Source organism: Salvelinus fontinalis, chromosome 3, assembly GCF_029448725.1.
Source record: "Salvelinus fontinalis isolate EN_2023a chromosome 3, ASM2944872v1, whole genome shotgun sequence".
NCBI lineage: Eukaryota > Metazoa > Chordata > Actinopteri > Salmoniformes > Salmonidae > Salvelinus > Salvelinus fontinalis.
The window spans coordinates 19,627,482-19,645,379 of record NC_074667.1 but is presented as its reverse complement, the minus strand read 5'-3'; the positions used below and the strand labels follow the sequence as shown (position 1 = coordinate 19,645,379).

The 17,898-nt window shown below is 42.9% G+C and overlaps 1 protein-coding gene and 1 long non-coding RNA gene across 4 annotated transcripts in view; one reads left to right on the top strand and one right to left on the bottom strand.

The window, feature by feature from the left end:
• LOC129840644 (solute carrier family 12 member 5-like) overlaps positions 1-17,898 on the bottom strand; it is a 289,015-nt gene that overhangs the window by 218,197 nt on the left and 52,920 nt on the right. The gene's annotated exons all lie outside the window — the stretch shown is intronic.
• On the top strand, positions 12,917-14,479 carry LOC129840708 (uncharacterized). The gene is made up of 3 exons (XR_008757253.1): positions 12,917-13,040; positions 13,722-13,842; positions 13,968-14,479. It is a non-coding gene; the product is annotated as an uncharacterized LOC129840708 (long non-coding RNA).

Sequence of the window (17,898 nt, the reverse complement as noted above, 5' to 3'; positions counted from 1 at the left end):
CTTCGAAAAAACGGCCAGATACAATTGCTTTGTTTACTGTTATTTGTACAAGGACAAAATAAGCGAAACTTTCAAGAGCTCATGCCGTGAGGCTCTAGGTGCTAAAAACAAACACAACCTTTACGCGTCGCTAGCGAGCTCATAACAAATGTGTCTCATTATGAACGCCAATCAGAATATGGAGAGGTTCACACGGCTGGGGGCGCCGTGCCCAATTGCGAACATCCACCATCCCCCGGCCCAGTGTATTGTGTGTACGGCGTGCCGCGACTAGCCTCACGCCACATTACCTGACCCCCACCCATCCAAAAAACACATAAAAAAATCACATTGAAAGAACATACTGTATATACACTGAACAAAAATATACACGCAACAATTTTAGAAGATTTTACTGAGTTACTCTTCATATAAGGAAATCAGTCAATCAGCCCTAATCTATGGATTTCGCATGATTTGGGAATACAGATAAGCATCTGCTGGTCACAGATACCTTAAAAAAAAGGAAGGGGCGTAGATCAGAAAACCAGTCAGGTAAATGGTGGTCACACCAGATACTAACGCAGCACGACATCGCCTTCACATAGAGTGGAATGTTGTCCCACTCCTCTTCAATGGCTGTGCGCAGTATCTGGATATTGGCAGGAACTGGAACACTCTGTCGTAGACATGGATCCAGAGAATCCAAAAACATTTTCAATGGGTGACATGTTTGGTGAGTATGCAGGCCATGGAAGAACTGGGACATTTTCAGCTTCCAGGAATTGTGTACGGATCCTTACAGCATGGGGCCGTGCATTATCATGCTGAAACATGAGGTGATGGCACCGGATGAACGGCACGACAATGGGCCTCAAGATCTCGTCACGGTATCTCAGTGCGTTCAAATTGCCATCGATAAAAGGCAATTGTCTTTGTTGTCCGTAGCTCATGTCTGCTCATACCATAACCCCACCGCCACCCTGGGGCACTCTGTTCGCAATGTTGACATCTGCAATCTGCCAGCTACAGCTGAAATCGGTATTCTTCCGTGAAGAGCACACTTCTCCAATGTTACAATGGCCATCGAAGATGAGCATTTGCCCACTGAAGTCGGTTACGACGCTGAACTACAGTCAGGGCAAGACCTTGGTGATGACGATGAGCACGCAACCTGTTACTTCAGTTGGCAAACCCACAGTTTCATCAGCTGCCGGGGTGGCTAGTCTCAGACGATCCCGCAGGTGTGAAGGTCCTGGGTTGGCGTGGCTACACATGGTCTGTGGTTCTAAGGCTGGTTGAACATACTGCCATATTCCCTAAAACGACATTGGAGGAGGCTTATGGTAGAGAAATGAACATTCAATTCTCTGGCAACAGCCCTGGTGGACATTCCAGCAGTCAGCATGCCAATTGTACACTCCCTCAAAACTGGAGACATCTGTGGCATTGTGATGTGTGACAAAACTGCACATTTTATTGTCACAGGATATTGTCATTACATTTATTTGTCACAGGATTATTATTACTTTTTCAATCTACATCTGGTCTCTGATCCATGGACCGACCAGGACCAACCCTACTTAGCTTCAGAGGCAAACCAGCAGTGGGATGCAGGGTGCTATGTTACTTGAATGAATGTGCCAGAACTTGTAACGGGAAAAAAGGCACCAAAATAAAAGGCCAGGGTAACATAACTAAAGATAAGGAAAATTGCAGGAAAGATGGAGGCATTTTATTTAATTGCGTTATACATATACAGTGCAATCGGAAAGTATTCAGACCCCTTCCCTTTTTGTTACATTACAGCCTTATTTAAAAATGTATTAAATAAAAAAATGTTCCACATCAATCAACACACAATACTCCAAACAGGTTTTTATAAATGTTTGCCAAAGTATAACCCCCCCTTAGAAATACCTTATTTACATAAGTATTCAGAGCCTTTGCTATGAGACTCGAAATTGAGATCAGGTGCATCATGTTTCCATTAATCAACCTTGAGATGTTTCTACAACTTCATTGGAGTCCACCTGTGGTAAATTCAATTGATTGGACATGATTTGGAAAGGCACACATCTGTCTATATAAGGTCAAACAGTTGATAGTGCATGTCAGAGCAAAAACCAAGCCACGAGGTTGAAGGAATTGTCCGTAGAGCTCTGATACAGGATGGTATTAAGGCACAGATCTGGGGAAGGGTACCAAAAAATGTCTGCATTATTGAAGGTCCCCAAGAACACAGTGGCTTACATCATTCTTAAATGGAAGAAAAACCACCAAGACTCTTCCTAGAGCTGGCCGCCTGGCCAAACTGAACAATCGGTGGAAAAGGGCCTTGGTCAGGGAGATAATCAAGAACCTGATGGTTACTCTGACAGAGCTCCAGAGTCCCTCTGTGGAGATGGGATAACCTTCCAGAAGGACAACCATCTCTGCAGCACTCCACCAATCAGGCCTTTGTGGTAGAGAGGCCCGACGGAAGCCACTACTCAGCAGAAGGACCTGGGAGACTAGTCAGGATCGAGGGAAAGATGAACGGAGCAAAGTACAGAGAGATCCTTAATGAAAACCTGCTCCAGAGCCCTCAGCACCTCAGACTGGGATGAAGGTTCACCTTCCAACAATACAACTTCCCTAAGCACACAGTAAAGACAACGCAGAAGGGGCTTCGGGACAAGTCTCTGAATGTCCTTGAGTGGCCCAGAGCCCGGAATTGAACCCGATCAAACATCTCTGGAGAGACCTGAAAATAGCTGTGCAGGGACACTCCCATTCCAACCTGACAGAGCTTGAGATGATCTGCAGAGAAGAAGTGGAGAAACTCCCCAAAAACAGATGTGCCAAGCTTGTAGCGTCATACCCAAGAACACTCGAGGCTGTAATTGCTGCCAAAGGTGCTTCAACAAAGTACTCAGTAAAGGGTCTGAACACTTATGTAAATGTCATATTTCAGTTTTTTATTTTTAATACATTTGAAAAAATGTCTAAAAGAATAAGGCTGTAACATAACAAAATGTGGAAAAAGTCAAGGGGGTCTGAATACTGTCCGAATGCACTGTAATTGTCACGACTTCCGCTGAAGTTGGTCCCTCTCCTTGTTCGGGCGGCGTTCGAAGTCACCGACCTTCTAGCCATCGCTGATCCACTTTTTATTTTCCATTGGTTTTGTCTCGTCTTCCATCACACCTGGTTCCAATTCCATCAATTACATGTTGTGTATTTAACCCTCTGTTCCCCCCCATGTCCTTGTCGGTAATTGTTTCTTGTAGTGCTTATGCACGGTATGATAGTATTTACCGGGTTTTGTTTGACCCATTTATTGTATTGTTCTGTTGACGGTGGTTTATGGATATTAAACGACACCGTTGTAAATCAGCTTTCGCTCTCCTGCGCCTGACTTCTCTGCCGCCAGTACGCACCTCACTACAGTAATAGCACTATTACTCTATTAAAAGGTGTTTAAAGTGGCAATCCTTAATTGAAACTTTAACAAAGAGCGCCTCCCACCACAGTTTCGGTGAAAAACTGAGCGATGGGGTTACCATATAAAATCTAAATTGCAGTTCCACATGAAAAACAATCACGTGAAAGTTTTTCACGTGTGATACCGCAAATGTTATTTTCACATGTGAATATGCAATTCCACATATGAAAGTTTTCTTACAGGGGAGACGGTAGAAAAATGTATGGGTCTAAAATTACACATAGAATCCCTATTAATTCAAAATGATCTCTGTGGGCCTGGTCGTTTAACTTTTAAAATGTATTACCTGTTATTGTGGCATAAACACAACCAGTCCTGATGTTTTCATCTGATTGTCAAACAATCACTTTAAAGGGCTCAGTTACTGGGCTACCCATGTACGTTCATCCACTTGCAACATATTTACAGACTCCAAACACTGGTGAATGGAAAGAGACATCTCAGCCTTTTCAAATTGCCAGTGCTCATGCCTATGACATGTGGTAATGTAAAAAAAAAGTGGTGTAATAGCCTACAGTTTTATTGAAATTTTGTTTTAATTATTGCGATAGGCTCACCGTTTTTTTTTTTACGTTGACCTGCAAATTTGATTTTTTCACGTGGTTGATTTTCACATTTTAACTTGCAATTCCACATGTGAAAATGGGATTTTCACGAATGTTTTTTACATGTGAAAATACAATTCCACATGTGAAACTGCAAGTGAAATGGGGGCGCACATGTGAAATGGCAAAGTTTTTTTTAATGTATGGACAGAACATCAAATCCTCTGCAGCAATTCCGCTAGCTGCTCCAAATACCAATCAGGGGCCGCTGGTTGCCTTGGCAACAGCACTCCTCTCCAAAATAGCAAGCAGCGGGCCTGCCAGTCTCGTTTTTCTCTGTCTCGCTTTCCTTTTTTTCCCTCTCTTCCTTTTTCTCCCATGCTCTTCTTTTCGAAGTCCAGCCCTCCTCTGCTCCTCTCCTCACCCAGGTGACTGGAATGGGATGCTGAGTGTGGCGTTGGTTAAGAGGCCCTCACGGCCAGGGGATTAGGTTTAAGGGCCCGATAGACCACAGATTTTTATTCCGACGCTTATCATGTTCATCGAGGCCTGAGGCTGACTGATTTGAATTGACAGAATGAAAGCATGGGAATTTGGCTTCCATTGTTTTCCCAATATGCGGGCAGGCATGTGCACAGATAGGGGGCTTCCTGTGCACGAACACCTACCCATTTACACTCTCACTCGCCAAGAGCCATTTTGGGTGTTGGTATAAAAAAATTAAAAAAATGTCGTCGTGATGTTGTCAAGTTCACCACCTCCCACCCCTACCCTATTCGTTGGTCTGCCCTGCCTGGTTGTGCCTTTTTCCAGTCTGCCCTGTAGGCTACAGAGATTGCACATGGCAGGTATCCAAACATGAATTGCTTGAGATATGTGACCGGTTGAGTGTGCGTAGCAAGCTACCTAGTTTAAATGTCAACAGTACTGCCACAGCAGCATAACATTTGATATCACCTGATTTAGGCTACATCATCATCATCAACATTCGGTTGGTTGGTTGATAGCCTACGCACAGCAACACTTCCTAATTTATTTCATTATAGAATCATAGCGGCAGGAAGGGTGCTGGAGGAGATGATGAATTGATATTAATGTGCCAAAGTTATAGAATTACTGCTGTCTGTTAAATAAATGAAATAATTCAGAATAGCCTATTACACCATGAATAGGCCTATAATTTAGCACCAGAGGATCAATATCTTATTTTAGCCTAGCTGTGGATTGTGTGTAGCTCAATAATAAGTCATGGCCTAGAGTCGGGAACTCGCTGCTGACAAAACAGGCGTTTCGCTAAATGTTCAAATACGTTTCGCTGGGGAAAACACAGGTTGGAAAGCAAATGGCTCCTGCTAAAAAGAGAAGACTAATCTGTCTGCTGTAGAATACATAAAAAAAATTATAGGCCGAGAGAGCGAACATTGTTCTACAAAGTAAAACAAAATACTAAGTAAAGCAAGTTAGCTGAGCATCATTGGGTGAGTCAGTGAAACTGGTGCTTTTTTAGGACTATAATTTCCTCATATTGTACAATGTGTCTCCACACAGCTAGGCTATAGACTGATTCAAGACAAGGTCATTTTTATTGATCTCATATTCTCAGTTTGTCAAAGTAGTTTGTCATTTCGATCATTTGTGCGGTATTAAAAAAAGATTCTGCCAAAATCTCCAGACTCCAGTCATGTAAAATAATGTAGAATTGTATGAAATGCTTTTGAAAAAATAAAACATTTTCCTGATGTGCTCCCAAGTGGCGCAGCGGTCTAAGGCACTGCATCTCAGTGCAAGAGGCGTCACTACAGTCTCTGGTTCGATTCCAGAATGTATCACATCTGGCCGTGATTGGGAGTCCCATAGGGCGGTGCACAATTGGCCCAGCGTCGTTCGGGTTTGGCCGGGCATTGTAAATAAGAATCTGTTCTTAACTGACTTGCCTAGTTAAATAAAGGTTAAGTAAAAAAAAGTATATATTTTTTTTTTCCCCTTTATGTGCCTCTACTCTACGCCAAAATCTCCAGACTCCAGTCGTGTAAAATGATGTAGAATTGCATGACATGCTTTTGAAAAAGGCAAACATTTTCCTGATGTGTGCAACCTTTATACGTGTGTCTACTCTACTGCTCTATGCTCCTACGCAAATGCGATGATATCCATACAATGCTTTATTATAAAGGTGCATTTCTTTCATGTATTCCGGTAGGCTCTCTCAGAGCTCCCTCAGGCAGGTCACCCACCTCTCATGCACACTTTTTGTTCCGGCACCTGCCGATTACAATTTAAGCACTGAACACAGGTAGTCTAGACTCTATCAAATCAAATCAAAATGTATTTGTCACATGCGCCGAATACAACAGGTGTAGACCTTACAGTGAAATGTTTACTTACAAGCCCATAACCAACAATGTAGTTTAAAAAAAATACAGATAAGAATAAGAGATAAAAGTAACAAGTCATTAAAGAGCAGCTGCAAAATAACAACAGCGAGACTGTATAAAGGGGGGTATGGATACAGAGTGAATGTGCGGGGGCACCGGTAAGTTGAGGTAGTATGTACATGTAGGTAGAGTTATTAAAATGACTATGCATAGATGACAACAGAGAGTAGCAGTGGTGTAAGAGGGGGTGGGGGGGTGCACTGCAAATAGTCTGGATAGCCATTTGACAAGATGTTCAGGAGTCTTATGGCTTGGGGGTAGAAGCTGTTTAGAAGCCTCTTGGACCTAGACTAGGTGCTCCGGTACCGCTTGCCGTGTGGTAGCAGAGAGAACAGTCGATGAATAGGGTGGCTGGAGTCTTTGACCATTTTTAGGGGCTTCCTCTGAGACCGCCTGGTATAGAGGTCCTGGATGGCAGGAAGCTTGGCCCCAGTGATGTACTGGGCCGTTCGCACTACCCTCTGTAGTGCCTTACGGTCGGAGGCCGAGCAGTTGCCATACCAGGCAGTGAAGCAACCAGTCAGGATGCTCTCGATGGTGCAGCTGTGGAACCTTTTGAGGATCTGAGGGCCCACGCCAAATCTTTTTAGTCTCCTGGGGGGAATAGGTTTTGTCGTACCCACTTCAGAGTCGTGCCTGGCCGTGTCTTGGTGTGCTTGGACCATGTTAGTTTGTTGGTGATGTGGACACCAAGGAAATTGAAGCTCTTAACCTGCTCCACTGCAGCTCCGTCGATGAGAACGGGGGCGTGCTCAGTCCACAATCATCCCCTTTGTCTTGTTCACGTTGAGGGAGAGATTGTTGGCCAGGTCTCTGACCTCCTCCCTATAGGCTGTCTCATCATTGCCGGTGATCTGGCCTACCACTGTCGTGTCATCTGCAAATTTAATGATGGTACTGGAGTCGTGCCTGGCCGTGCAGTCATGAGTGAACAGGGAGTATAGAGGGGGGGCTCCTGTGTTGAGGATCAGCGTGGCGGATGTGTTGTTACCTACCGTTACCACCTGGGGGCAGCCCGTCGGGAAGTTCAGGATCCAGTAGCAGAGGGAGGTGTTTAGTCCCAGGTTCCTTAGCTTATTGATGAGCTTTGATGGCACTATGGTGTTGAACGCTGAGCTGTAGTCAATGAATAGCATTCTCACATAGGTGTTCCTTTTGTCCAGGTGGGAAAGGGCAGTGTGGAGTGCAATAGAGATTGCATCATCTGTGGATCTGTTGGAGCGGTATGCAATTTGGAGTGGGTCTAGGGTTTCTGGAATATGATGGTGTTGATATGAGCCATGACCAGCCTTTCAAAGCACCTCATGGCTACAGATGTGAGTGCTATGGATCGATAGTCATTTAAGCAGGTTACCTTAGTGTTCTTGAGCACAGGGACTATGGTGGGCTGCTTTAAACATGTTGGTATTACAGACTCGGACAGGGAGAGGTTGACAATGTCAGTGAAGACACTTGCAAGTTGGTCAGCACATGCTCGCAGTACACGTCCTGGTAATCGGTCTGGCCCTGTGGCCTTGTGAATGTTGACCTGTTTAAAGGTCTTACTCACATCGGCTGCGGATAGCCTGATCACACAGTCTTCCGCAACAGCTGGAGCTCTCATGCATGTGCAGTGTTATTTGCCTCAAAGCGACCGTAGAAGTGGTTTAGCTCATCTGGTAGGCTCGTGTCACTGGGCAGCGCTCAGCTGTGCTTCCCTTTGTAGTCTGTAATGGTTTGTAAGAGCCGGTGTAGTACAATTTGATCTTAGTCCTGTATTGACGCTTTGCCTGTTTGATGGTTTGTGGGATTTCTTATAAACTTCCAGGTTAGAGTCCCGCTCCTTGAAAGTGGCAGTTCTAGCCTTTAGCTCAGTGCGGATGCTGCCTGTAATCCATGGCTTTTGGTTGGGGTATGTACGTACGGTTACTGTGGGGACGACGTCATCGATTCATTTATTGATGAAGCCAATCACTAATGTGGTGTACTCCTTAAAGCTACACTTGTTGTGAATCCAGCCAACGTGTCATATTTCAAAAAAGCTTTACGGCGAAAGCAAACGATGCTATTATCTGAGGATAGCAACCAAGCAAACAAACACAGACCATCATATTTCAACCCTCCAGGCGCGACACAAAACGCAGAAATAAAGATATAATTCATGCCTTACCTTTGACGAGCTTCTTCTGTTGGCACTCCAATATGTCCCATAAACATCACAAATGGTCCTTTTGTTTGATTAATTCCGTCGATATATATCCAAAATGTCAGTTTATTTGGAGCGTTTGATCCAGAAAAACACCGGTTCCAACTCGCGCAACATGACACCAAAAGTTACCTGTAAGCTTTGTCCAAACATTTCAAACTACTTTTGTAATACAACTTTAGGTATTTCTTAAAGTAAATAATCGATAAAATTGAAGACGGGATATACTGTGTTCAATAACGGAGGAAAACAAAGTGTAGCTAGCTTTCAGGTCATGCGCCTCTAACAAAGAGTACACTTCCCTCTACCCTCATTCTGAACAGTGTTACTTCTTCATTTCTCAAAGGAAAAACCTCAACCAATTTCTAAAGACTGTTGACATCCAGTGGAAGTGATAGGAACTGCAAGAAGGTCCCTTAGAAATCTGGATTCCCAATGAAATCTCATTGAAAAGAGAGTGAGAGTGTGGTCTACAGCTTATCATAAGATACTCTACCTCAGGCGAGCAATAGCTCGAGACTTCCTTAGATGTGCACCAGCTGTTGTTTACAAAAATACATAGACCGCCGCCCCTTGTCTTACCAGACGCCGCTGTTCTATCCTGCCGGTATATTGTATAACCAGCCAGCTGTATGTTGATATTGTCGTCGTTCAGCCACGACTCCGTGAAGCATAAGATGTTACAGTTTTTAATGTCCCATTGGTAGTTTAATCTTCTGCGTAACTCGTCTATTTTATACACCAAAGATTGCATGTTTGCTAGCAGAATGGAGGGAAGTGGGGGTTTATTCGATCGCCTACGAATGTCTAGAAGTCCTGATGTCTAGAAGTTATTTTCGGTCATAAGAGACGGTAGCGGCTACATTATGTACAAAATAAGTAAAAAAATAAGTTACAAACAACGGAAATAAATGAACAAAAAACACAATTGGCTGGTGGCACGTAAAACGTCTGTCTTCTTCTCCGGTGCCATCTTACAACAAACCACCATTAAAAACAATCCGCACAAGCCACTAGCCAGCCAGCCAGCCTGCCATATACACTATATATACAAAAGTATGTGGACACCCCTTCAAATTCATGGACTCTGCTATTTCAGCCACACCCGTTGCTGACAGCTGTAAAAAATCGAACACACAGCCATACAATCTCCATTGACAAACACTGGCAGTAAACTTGTCTGGCTTGCACAGAGCCCTGCTCTTAACCCCATCGAACACCTTTAGGATGAATAGCAACGCCGACTGCGAGCCAGGCCTAATCCCCCAACATCAGTGCCTAACCTCAATAATGCTCGCAGCTGAATGGAAGCAAGTCCCCGCAGCAATGTTCCAACATCTAGTGGTAAGCCTTCCCAGAAGAGTGAAGGCTTTTAAACCAACAAAGGGGGGACCAACTTCATATTAATGCCCATGATTTTCGAATGAGATGTTCGACGAGCAGGTGTCCACATACTTTTGGTCATGTAGTGTATCATGAGTTAAAAGATTATGAATATTAGTTTGTGATTAGTGAGCGTGTTGTTACAGAAATAAATAGGGCTAAATAGGGGGGGGTCATTTTGAGCACCTGCCCCCTGAAAGATATGTGCATGGTCCTGTGTGCGTGAACTGGGCAACTGACTCATAGGCAGTCGGGTTTAGCTATGAGTTTTAAAGGAAAATGCGATACGCTTTCAGACAGAAGGGAATTGCTTTCATTTTGATCAACATAAGGGACATATTGGTTGTGTTATACATAATAATTGCATTTAGGTTTTCTTTGGGATTCATTGAAACATGCACCACTTTGATAGCATCGTTCGAGATGCGTTTGTGCCGTTTTGCCAACTCCTACGGTCATTGTCACGTCAAACAGTTAGTTGTGACAATGACCATAGGAGTTGGCAAGAGGGCACAAACAGATCTCGGACCAGGCTCCCACTTTGCGGCATTGCGTTATTTGAGCAACCATCGTTACTATATCATTTTAAATCACATTCCCGGTAACACCAGTTTAAAATGAAACATTATCGTTAAATGTGTGTTGTAATAACGTTTTTTTGTGGGAAGTCTCTACTTCTATTTGATGAAAGTCTATTGGTAAAAATTCTAAGACATAATGGTACACCACCATAACAGATGCCTTTATGCTGTGTAGTGTCACGACTCCCACCGAAGGTGGCTCCTCTTCCTGTTCGGGCGGCGCTCGGTGGTCGTCGTCACCGGTCTACTAGCTGCCACTGATCCCCTTTTCCTTTTCTGTTAGTTTTGTCTTATTGGTTACACCTGTTTCTTGTTTGAGTTTTGGTTAGGGCTATTTAAGCCGGTTTTGACCGCCTGCTTTTGTGAGGGCTTGTTCCTCTGTTAGTTCGTGGATATGCATTTGTTTCTTATTTTCTCCGGACTGTTTGGGTCCTGTTTTTGGGCCGGTCAGTTTTATGCGCCTGGTGTTTTTTGGCGTGACCGTTTTGTACCGGAATAAATACAATTGTCCTAACTCTCTGCTCTCTGCGCCTGACTCCAAACCCCCTACTCCTAGAAGTCCTGACATGTAGGCCTACAGCTGGCAGTCAATGATGAATTATACAGTATAATACATAGACATTTTCCTACAATACAATAATAATCAGGACGCATTGGACATTTCCATCATGCTATTCACAGATTGAAGTAGTACTTAGAGTGACGGGGGACGCAAATGTTCTAATTCACCTTCCTTTTGGTACATTGTGTTTGTTTTAGTACTAAATGACCATAGTTGTTTATGACCACTTTAGAGCATCCTCTCATACTAATGTTATTTGTGTTCAGTTTCATAATTTAACCCTAAAGTAAGCACAGAGGTAACGCTTTATACTAACGCCATGTAATAAAGCATTCATAATGGATTAGAAATAGTTTATTCATCCTTAATCATTACTCTATTCATAATATGTTTAATATAGGTCCTTATAAACAATACACTAAGCATTAGTTAAGTCTTTTTGCATGGCCTTATTTAAAGTGTGGGCTATTTATACTTTAGAAATACTTTAGAAATGTCGAGTGACCAGTGTAATTTCGAAGAAAAAGATGAACATGCCATTGGCCGACATTTCAGCAGTACCTGATGACCCTTAAGGTCTGAAAATAGCCTAGAACATATCACTGTTAAATGAATAAGCACACAACACAGGATATTTAAGGGAAAATAAAACTGTTGGAAAACTGTTTGCAAAGGCATGAAGAAGAGCTGCAATGTGAATGGATTGCGAATGATGTCAACCTCCCGAAAAACAAACTAATCATAAAACAGGGCCAATTTTTCTCTCGTGGATTTTTACTCCTTCATTATTGTTGATATCTGATTGAGGTAAAACTGTTTACTGTATGATTTGCAGGTAGAAATGTAATAACCTTTAAATGCTTCTAGTCTTTTAACCGCAGACCATTCCCACTGGGCACACAATGGTTGAATCAATGTTGTTTCCACATCAATGAAATTATGTTGAACTAATGTGGATGATGTTGAATTGACGTCTGTGCTTAGTGGGTTTTTCGGCCACTTTTGGCGGCACTTTTACTGGGCCTTTGAAGGTAGTGTCTCTTTAAAGTAATGAGATAGTTCAGTGAAATGATGTATTCAGATTCTTGTTTCCTTACATCGTAAGCAGTCTGTGGACTGCTCTAACCAGTGACTGCAATCCACACCTTGGTTTTAGTACAAAAGTAACTGCCAAGAAATGATAATGTTAGTGTTTCCGGAAGAAACGCCTTATTTTACTCAGCATAGAAGTAACTCATTACACTATTACAACAGTGTGACTGTTTTGGAATAAAATGTGCAATATGTTTCAACATAATCTGTATAGTCTACCAATGGCATGTCAATCTTTATGTAAGAAATTACACTGGTGACTCAAAAAATACATTTATAAAGTATTTATAACATTATAAATAGCCCAAAATGTTGAAGAGGCCACAGAAAAGGCTTAGCTAATGGTAAGTAAATGTACTTATAATAAACATCTTATGAATGGAGTAATGATTTATAAATGATGAATAAACTATTTACTAAATCATTGTAAATGTTTTATTATGTGGAGTTATTATAAAGTGCTATCGCTATTGGTCACTAAAACCTGTTTAAACCAGTTACATTGCTAGACATACCTTCTGCCTCATTCACTTTCACACCCCACAACATTCTCATCTTCTCTGACTCTCAATTTGGGTGCTTTTCTTCCTGAGGCACTAATCTAATCATGAAGAGGCGGTTGCTGCGAGAGCACAGCACTTGTCTTCACTGCCCTCTATGGTCTGATACCGTCAGCACAAATATCAATCAACCGCTTCGTGCCCTGTCGCAGGTCTGCTCTGAGAGAGGAAAACCTGAGTCAGAATCAGAGAACATGACTTGTTTAGCATCACACACCGTTTCTGACACAGGTACAGTTTTAGTCTTTCGTCAAACTTTTTAAAAAACGAAACAACTTGCTTACGCCAACCGTGGATAGTGCTGAAGTTACGGCTTAATCCTTTGGGTAAACTGGGTGCTCAGTTCGATGAAAATCCAAGTTGGGGCAAAATGTTAAACCAGCACTGCTTAACTATGTGTGTACAGGTGTTTTTGGAGATCCCTCTGGCAAGAATGCAGTATATTTATTTAGATTTGAACCGTGTCAAAGAATTCATTTTGACTATCGAAGCTCTGCATTCATGGAAAATAACCTTGGCTTTGGCAAGTCCATTGCCCTTCTCTGACTCCTACACTAGCTAGCTAACTGGTGAATAACTGCCGAATTGATTGTTTAGAGCTGTGGCTATGAAGATGTGTATTGATTGCAGAAGTGTCATTTTGATTATCATAGCTCTTCATTCATGAAAAATAACCTTGGCTTTGGGCATGCATTTAATCCTTTGCCCTTCTGACGCTTAGCTGTACTAGCTAGCTAATAACATTACTGGCATGGCCCCTTGTTTTTGGCATGGCTATGAAGATGTTGTTTATGGATTGTTGAAGTGTTATACTCGAGTCCTCTGCATTAAAATCCTTATTGGTTACACATGTAGTGAACATTACAATACAATCCTAATAAGTGTTTAGTGTGCACATATTTTTGTCTGTAGGATTCCAGTTTTGATGAGCCGCAGACCGTCCAGGGGCACAGGCAGGGCTGCAGAAAGAATTGGACAGGAAGACCTTGAAAGGGCTGCTCGACTGCAAGAAGAGAGGCTGGCCGAGATGAAGGTTAGTAAAAAAAAAAATCTTTCACCCGTGGTATTGTTTACCTGTTTCATAACATTATAATCATATCACGCAGCATTTGGCTGCATTCTGTAATTTCATGTAGCTTTTTTTCCTCATAACTTTAGGCTCAATTGCAAGAGCTGTCCTTTGAAGAGAGGGGAGAGGCGCTTCCCATGACATCATGTACCGGAGAGCTATCTCAGGGTCTCTGGACAACCTCACTGGTGCATCTGCATGCGAGACTCCTGCACCTTAGCACACACAACTGCTGCCATTTCACCACTGAAATATTAAATGTATTTATTACGTTTACATAACAGCTTAAGACTTTCCACGACTACACTGTACTTTATTCATTGAGGAGACTCCCTCCAAGCAGACACACTGTTCATTTTTTGGTTGTGGCATTTTGTGGTTTGTTTGTTTTGACACCTCTCAACACCCCTCATAACCACCACATCTATGCACGCAACCACTCACTTACACTACTGAATACTGACGACACACACCATTGTTAATTGTATATAGTGTAACGACCCTGGGTTTATAAGCGCGGAAATGCTTTTGCGGCACAGTCGATAGCGCGCCGGACTTCGGGCTAGACGGTTGAGGGTTCGAGACCTGCTCCCTGCTGTTTCATGAATAAATATATTTTTGTTATTCCTATATCTCCGTGTTGTCTCACTCATTGTTATGGGCTACGAGCTGGTTTGTGACAAAACCGTCAAGAACCTCGATATCCAGGAAAAGAGAACAGAAATCGTTCCAAAACCATTCCAAAAGTACAATAACGATAACTATATGCGAGATAAAAAAATGCACAATTATTAATTTCTCACACAAGTTTATTGCTGCCCACACAAACGTCCCTTATTCATATGTTTGGTCCCTTAACCCGGAAGCCAGCTGCACCAACGTGTTGGAGGAAACACCGTGCAACTGCCGACCGTGCGTGCGCCCGGCCCGCAACACAGGAGTCGCTAGAGCGCGATGGGACAAGGACGTCCCGGCCACCTCATGGGTCACCCGGTCGCGGCTGGCTGCGACACAGCCCAGGATCGAACCTGGCTCTGTAGTGACGCCTCAAGCACTGCGAAGCAGTGCGTTAGACTGCTGTGCCACTCGGGAGGCCGGCCTACCTCTTTAACAACAATTCGGAGTATTCTGTAGGTTTACACACTTGTCAGGGACCACCAAGTCTGACAACAGGGAAAGCGCCGGTCCTTCCCAGCTCAAAGGTTTGTTTGCGGCATGCTGTGTTGCGGGGAGATGTCTCCTCGAAGTTGTAGCAGCTCAGCCGTTGTTGGTGGTGGCACTTCAGGGAGTCTTGGTTCATCTGATCTCAGGACCATTCTCCTTGATAGCAACCAACTGAGCACTGCTCTCTGAAGTTCTGCGATATCAGTGTAGTACTTTGCAGTTTTCAATTGACTAAGCTCAATTGTAAACAACAAAAAATTACTCATGGAACTCTCAGGTCGTCCCATTGTTTACAATAAGGAAATATAGGTATGTCTATCTATTTTACCAAATATCTCACAATGTGGAAATTTAGATTCTTTAAAATTGTACACCATTTTAATCATGAGAATCTCATCTTTCTAATTATGTAAGGCTGGGCAGTGTATCTCGTTGTCATCAAACGCTAGCCCCGAAATACCTTTTACCATTGGAACGCTGAGCTCGCCCCATTTTTTCCCTATGGAGAAGCATGCTGGTATATTTCGGCAAATATCTCGCAATATGTATGTTTCGATTTTTTTCAATTCGGACACCATTTTAATCATGAGAATCCCCTCTCTCAAACGCTAGACCAAAAATAGTCAGAAGTTGCAATTTTTTTCATACTTCCTCGTTATGCAGACTTGGCACCATCGAGGTGCGGATGTTAACTTTCTACACAAGTTGTTATTTTTCAGTTTCGTCCTAAGAACAGATTGTAGTGGTAAAATAAAAAGGGATAAATTTTTTGGTGCCATTTAGGCAAAATGGAATTCTAAGCATCACTCCAGTCAAAACAACCTCTGCGAACGTTCCATTCCATTCATTTGCTATGGCGTCGCGCAAGTGTTCCAGCTTAGCCAACGTTCTTTTGCCATTTTCAGCCTCGGGTTAATTTTTATTGTCCAGCCTAACCTATTGTCCAGCCCGGGCTCTATCGCGTTCCCTTTTTGTTTGTCTGCTTTCCAAATTGCTCTGTTTCTTTTGCATAGATGGAGGAGTAGTTGCTGCGGGGTCAGGTCGTTTTGCCCTCACGTCTGCCATGTCTGTAGCAATTTCTGCTAAGTGTTGGCCTAGCTAGCTATCAAACCGCCTCCTCACTGACGGAAAATACATCACTCATTGTGCACGTCACAAAATCTGGATGGTAAAATCAGACCCGACTGGGAAAATGAATACCAGTGTATACAGCAGTTCTCAGGCAGGCTAGGGGCGCACTAGTGTTACTGTTGCATCACTAGCGAGTTGACCTCTAGCGAGCTATTGGAGCTTTTCAACATATAAAAACACCAAAAGTTACATATTGCAGCTTTAATTGAAAGGTAAAGCAAAAGTAAAATGTGCCTAGCGCTGCCCATGAGAAAGAGTGTTTAATATCCAATAGTTTCACATATACTACAAATATTCTTCTGGATTACACAAGTCCTAATGCACATGTTTCTACATGCATCTAGACAAGACGGCAGCTTCGGGTAAAGGTAGTGGGGGAGGGGTGTGTGTTTGTTAACATCTAATGTAAAGGAAGTCTCTAGCTAATAAAAAGCTGCAGACCATACTATTTACTAAGATCATTTTTATCAATATGTTTTGTAGCTGTCTATTTACTACTCCAAACTGATGCTGGCACTAAGACCGCACTCAATGAGCTGTATAGGGCCATAAGAAAATGCACATTCAAAATGGAAAACGTATACAAGGCTCTTCCTCACCCTCCCTTTGGCAGATGTTTTATTTTTTTTATTTAACCTTTATTTAACTAGGCAAGTCAGTTAAGAACAAATTCTTATTTACAATGACGTCCTACCAAAAGGCAAAAGGCCTCCTGCGGGGATGGGGGCTGGGATTAAAAATAAAAATAAATATAGGACAAAACACACATCATGACAAGAGAGACAACACAACACTAAATAAAGAGAGACCTAAGACAACAACATAGCAAGGCAGCAACACATGACAACACAGCATGGAAGCAACACAACATGGTAGCAGCACAAAACATGGTAGAAACATTATTGGGCACAGACAACAGCACAAAGGGCAAGAAGGTAGCGACAACAATACATCACGCAAAGCAGCCACAACTGTCAGTAAGAGTGTCCATGATCGAGTCTTTGAATGAAGAGGCTGAGATAAAACTGTCCAGTTTGAGTGTTTGTTGCAGCTCGTTCCTGTCGCTGGCTGCAGCAAACTGAAAAGACGAGCGACCCACGGATGTGTGTGCTTTGGGGACCTTTAACAGAATGTGACTGGTAGAACGGGTGTTGTATGTGGAGGATGAGGGCTGCAGTAGATATCTCAGATAGGGGGGAGTGAGGCCTAAGAGGGTTTTATAAATAAGCATCAACCAGTGGGCCTTGCGACGGATATGCAGAGATAACCAGTTTACAGAGGAGTATAGAGTGCAGTGATAAGTCCTATAAGGAGCATTGGTGGAAAATCTGATGGCCGAATGGTAAAGAACATAGCCACTCGAGAGCACCCTTACCTGCCGATCTATAAATTATGTCTCCGTAATCTAGCACAGGTAGGATGGTCATCTGAATTAGGGTTATTTTGGCAGCTGGAGTGAAAGAGGAGCGACCAAGTCTAGATTTAACTTTAGCCTGCAACTTTGATATGTGCTGAGAGAAGGACAGTGTACTGTCTAGCCGCACTCCCAACTACTTTATGAGGTGACTACCCCAAGCTCTAAACCCTCAGAGATAGTAATCGCACCTGTGGGGAGAGGTGCATTCTTCTTACCAAACCGTAAAGTTGCCAAGGGTAATTTAAGTGTAGAAAAGGATGAAATAGCGTCTATGCCACCAGTAAGTACAGATAGTAGTATAAATCCCC